The sequence below is a fragment of the Zingiber officinale genome, chromosome 4A, assembly GCF_018446385.1.
Source record: "Zingiber officinale cultivar Zhangliang chromosome 4A, Zo_v1.1, whole genome shotgun sequence".
In the NCBI taxonomy this organism is placed as follows: Eukaryota; Viridiplantae; Streptophyta; class Magnoliopsida; order Zingiberales; family Zingiberaceae; genus Zingiber; species Zingiber officinale.
Window position 1 is genome coordinate 45,388,033 of NC_055992.1, and position 5,175 is coordinate 45,393,207.

Sequence of the window (5,175 nt, forward strand, 5' to 3'; positions counted from 1 at the left end):
TAGCGGTTTGGTTTGCATTTCCTTTCTTTGTCTTGTATTTAGTTTAGCTTGTTTGTTTTTATTTGTATTCCGCTGCGCAAGCTAACAATAGTGTAGGAAGCTAACGATTTGGGGGTGCCGTCTATCCAACCCCCCTTCAAGCCGGCCACCGATCCTCCAACAGGATCTTCACCGATTCGACTCTAAGATCGTGGGATTGGATCCGAAGACAATTCTTCCTCGTAGATAAGTTTTCTTTCTCTCTTTTCTTGAATTTGGGGGATTAAGAATGCTTGTAATATTTCTTTCTTTCGGATTCTTTCTTCGATTTATGGAGTAGATCTTTTGTTCTAGGATAGAGGAAGTATTTGTAAGGAAATCTTAATGTAAAACTCTTGTGGATATGCCAATTTCCTATTTCTATGATTTTGTCTTGTTTTGTATCTATTTGATCTTGTGTGGAATGTTGTAATTGTGCCTAATTACCATGCTTGATTGAGAGTTTGAATATCTTGTGGATCTTGTAGAGGTAATTCCTCATTCAATTTTTCGAGGGATCTTCGTGATAGGAACATGCCCGTGTAAGGACGTTTGAGGGATTATCTTGAAGAGGAAACTAGGTTATTCAAGGGGGTAGGATAGATTTATGCATTAATCTTTATATCTAGATGAGTTTGATGAGAGATGAATTCTTATGTTGATTATCCGAGGGACGCACGTGACAGGCAAGCCCGTGTAAGGACAACATAAATTCATTCCTAATTGATCAATCTAGGTGTATATTTCAGTCCTAAGTCGGTTATCTATTGCAAGAGAGAACCGACAACCTTCTACAAATGATAGACAATTGAGGAATGAGATTTGGGTAGATCATTTACATTGAGTAACCTTACAAAGAAACCAAAACTCCTAGAACATCCTTTATCATTGCCCTTATTCTTGTTTCCTAACTTTTCATTTACATCTTTACCTTTGGTAGATTTACTTTGTACTTGTTAACTCATTGAATTGTTGTCTAGCTAACTCGCTTTAAGACATTCTTAGTTCTTATTCCAGTCCCTATAGATACGATAATCTTTTATATTACTTGCGATATTTCCATACACTTGCGGAGGTCAACAAGTTTTTGGCGCCGTTGCCGGGGACTGCGCTATAACATTAGGGATTATCAATTGAGTTAGACTAGACATAACTTTTCTTTTCATTTGCATAGTTGAACCTAATTGTTAGAATTCTGTTTTCATAACTTTTTCTTGTATTCTTTGTTATATCTTGTTTCTTTTGTAATTCTAATTCTTCACTTTTTATTTCTTAACATTCTAACCTAACTTTTCTCTGTTTTTCTTGTTTTTAATTCAGTTTCGTTCTTCTTTCTTTTCTTTTGAACATATCTTGCTATCTTGTTCTTGTATATGCGAAGGTCTAACTTTGTAGGAGAACTTCTTCCTTTAGATCCTGAGATAGACAGAACATTTCATAGAAGAAAAATTATACAAAGATAACAAGAAGAACAAGAACATTCTATCATGGCGAATAGACCACTAAAGGATTATGCAGCACCTTACGCTAGGGGTTTTCAATCTAGTATTTCAAGGCCTTCTGTTGAAACAAACAATTTCGAGATCAAACCTGCAATTATATCTATGGTGCAGCAAAATCAGTTTGGTGGAGGACCGCATAAAACCCGAACCAACATTTAGAGGTCTTCTATGAGATATGCGGGACAATGAAGATGAATGGTGTTCCTTCAGAGGCAGTGTGCCTACTATTATTTGGGTTTTCTTTGAGAGATAGAGCCAAGCAATGGCTGAATTCTTTGGCTCCAAATAGCATCACCACATGAGAGCAATGCGAGCATCAATTTCTTGACAAATTTTATCCTCCAAGTAAAACAGCTCATACGAGGAATCTTATTGCAATCTTCAAGCAAGCAGAATCTGAATCTTTATTTGAAGCTTGGGATAGATACAATAGTATGCTCAGACAATGCCCACACCATGGTTTGGAAAGGTGGTTAGTGCTACATACATTTTATAACAACATTAATTATCATACAAAAATGTCCCTTGATTCAGCTGCTGGAAGGGCACTTATGAATAAGAGCTTGGATGAAGCCGAGGAGATAATTGAAAGTGTAGCACAAAACCATCATCAATGGGCTAATGAAAGAAGTGGTGGCTATTCTTTTGTGAACCCAACAACAAAGGCATCAGGAAAATTTGATATTGATGCAGTGACCTTATTGGCTGCAAAACTGGATGCTCTTATAAAAAGATTTGAGAATATAGGAGCTAGCTAAAGTACGGTCAATGTCATTGTTTTTTCTTGTGAAGTATGTGGAAGTTTTGAACATTCAAACGACTCATGTGTAACGCCCCGGCCCGGGCGGGCCCCACCCGGACCGAACCAGGAACGACACCAGAATTGCCTATCGGTTTGATGACTAGCTCCACAGACCACCGGAGGTCCTTTCAGCGTGTTTTTGTCCTCACTCGCACGCACCCTGGAAAACTTCCCAGGAGGTCACCCATCCTCAGATTTCTCCAAGCCAAGCACGCTTAACTTTGGAGTTCTTAAGTTTGGGCTTCCGAAAAGGAAGGTGCACCTTGGTGATATGGATAGTACCATCTAACCTTTTAAGTCATACTTAACCAGAATCATAGAACCGGGGTATTACAATCACCCCCACTTAAAGACACAACGTCCTCGTTGTGTAACCATAAATCACACCACAAACAAATCCCAGAATCTCCCTCGCTAGGTGGTGCCCTGGGTGCTCCTGCCACAGGCGCACTCACGGTCGCAAGGTCAGGCCCGGGCGGGCCCCACCCGGACCGAACCAGGAACGACACCAGAATTGCCTATCGGTTTGATGACTAGCTCCACAGACCACCGGAGGTCCTTTCAGCGTGTTTTTGTCCTCACTCGCACGCACCCTGGAAAACTTCCCAGGAGGTCACCCATCCTCAGATTTCTCCAAGCCAAGCACGCTTAACTTTGGAGTTCTTAAGTTTGGGCTTCCGAAAAGGAAGGTGCACCTTGGTGATATGGATAGTACCATCTAACCTTTTAAGTCATACTTAACCAGAATCATAGAACCGGGGTATTACAATCACCCCCACTTAAAGACACAACGTCCTCGTTATGTAACCATAAATCACACCACAAACAAATCCCAGAATCTCCCTCGCTAGGTGGTGCCTTGGGTGCTCCTGCCACAGGCGCACTCACGGTCGCAAGGTCGCTCTGATACCATCTGTAACGCCCCGGCCCGGGCGGGCCCCACCCGGACCGAACCAGGAACGACACCAGAATTGCCTATCGGTTTGATGACTAGCTCCACAGACCACCGGAGGTCCTTTCAGCGTGTTTTTGTCCTCACTCGCACGCACCCTGGAAAACTTCCCAGGAGGTCACCCATCCTCAGATTTCTCCAAGCCAAGCACGCTTAACTTTGGAGTTCTTAAGTTTGGGCTTCCGAAAAGGAAGGTGCACCTTGGTGATATGGATAGTACCATCTAACCTTTTAAGTCATACTTAACCAGAATCATAGAACCGGGGTATTACATCATGCCCATTGGGGGCTATCACAGCACAAATCAATCAATTAGAGCAATGTGATGCAATCATGAGTTTCAATCAAAGGCAGAACAGCCCATATTCAAATACCTACAACACTGGATGGAAAAGTCATCCCAATTTTTCCTATAGAAATAATCAAGATCAAGGACCATCCATGGGGACAAGGCCTAATTTTTAATCCGGGCAGCAAAATTTTCAGCAACAATCTTCTCAAGGCTTTCCTACATCTAAAATTGAAAAGATGTTTGAAGAAATTATGTCCAGTCAGAATGAAATGAAACAAGACATTTTAAAGCTCACTCAGAGAATGGATAATTCTGATAGACATCAAAAGATCTTGGAAAGTCAGATTGCCCAACTAGCTTCCTCATCTTCTAGAGCACCAGGACAATTACTTGGCAAGCCTAATGTCAATTCCATGGAGCACTGCAACAGAATTGAGCTTAGGAGCAAACGGACCTTGGGAGTGTTGGGACCAAAAAGTAGCTAGAGGGGGGGGGGGGGTGAATAGCTCATCGCGTGCTCGTTGCTCGGCGTTGCTTGTTTCTTCGAAGATGTGCAGCGGAAAATACAGAAACAAATCACACAACGCTAACAAGGTTGGTTTACTTGGTATCCACCTCACAAGAGGTGACTAGTCCAAGGATCCACACCTACACACACACCCTCCACTAATAAAACTCTCCTTTATGGTAACTACCAAGGGCGGAGAAGCCCTACAAGACTCAATACAAGAAGAAAGGGAAAGGTAATGAAATATAAGCTTACAAGCTTACAATGAGAGCAAAAACCCTAACCCTAGTTTCTTCTTCTTGCTTTGATCCGCCTCTTGACTTGGAAGAACCTCCAAGAGCCTTCAAGAACTGGCGATCTCGAGCTTGAGAAGAGCTGTGGAGAAGCTTGTGAAGATCTGAAATGAATCGGTGAAGAGATGCTGAAGGAGACGCCCGCCTGCAGCTCAAATACGACGCAACGGTCGGATCCCGATCGATTCGAAAACTCCCAATCGATCGGGGAGGCTTTGGATCGATTCACGGATCGATCCAGAGCGCCACTGTGCTCTGGAAAAATGCCTGGATCGATCCACGGATCGATCCAGCGCTTATCGCACGAAGCAACAGCGTCGATTGATCCACTGATCGATTCAGAGACTCTCTGTTCGCTAGGAAAGGCCTGGATCGATCCACTGATCGATCCAGCTCCTGGATCAATCCACTGATCGATCCAGCTCTTGGTTTTTGCCCAAAACCAAGTCCCATGCCTCTCAAACCAATATCGGTCAACCTTGACCTGTTGGTACATCATAGCTAGCATCTGGTCACTCCCTTGACCTGCTGGTACATCATACCTAGCATCTGGTCACTCCCTTGACCTGCCAGAACTCCCCACCAAGTGTCTGGTCAATCCCTTTGACCCACTTGGACTTTTCTCTTCGTGCCAAGTATCCTGTCACTCCCTTGACCTTACTTGGACTTCCACCAGATGTCTGGTCAACCTTGACCCATCTGGATTTCCTTGTGCCAAGTATCCAGTCAATCCTTTGACCTACTTGGACTTCCCAACACCAGATGTCCGATCATCCTTGATCCATCTGGATTTTCCCTTGCCTGGCTT

General features: G+C 43.2%; 1 non-coding gene across 1 annotated transcript; it reads right to left on the bottom strand.

Annotated features, from left to right (window-relative positions):
- Positions 1-1,877: 1,877 nt before the first annotated feature.
- Positions 1,878-1,983, bottom strand: LOC121974023. Its single transcript, XR_006109909.1, has one exon. It is a non-coding gene; the product is annotated as a small nucleolar RNA R71 (small nucleolar RNA).
- Between the last annotated feature and the right edge of the window lie 3,192 nt (positions 1,984-5,175).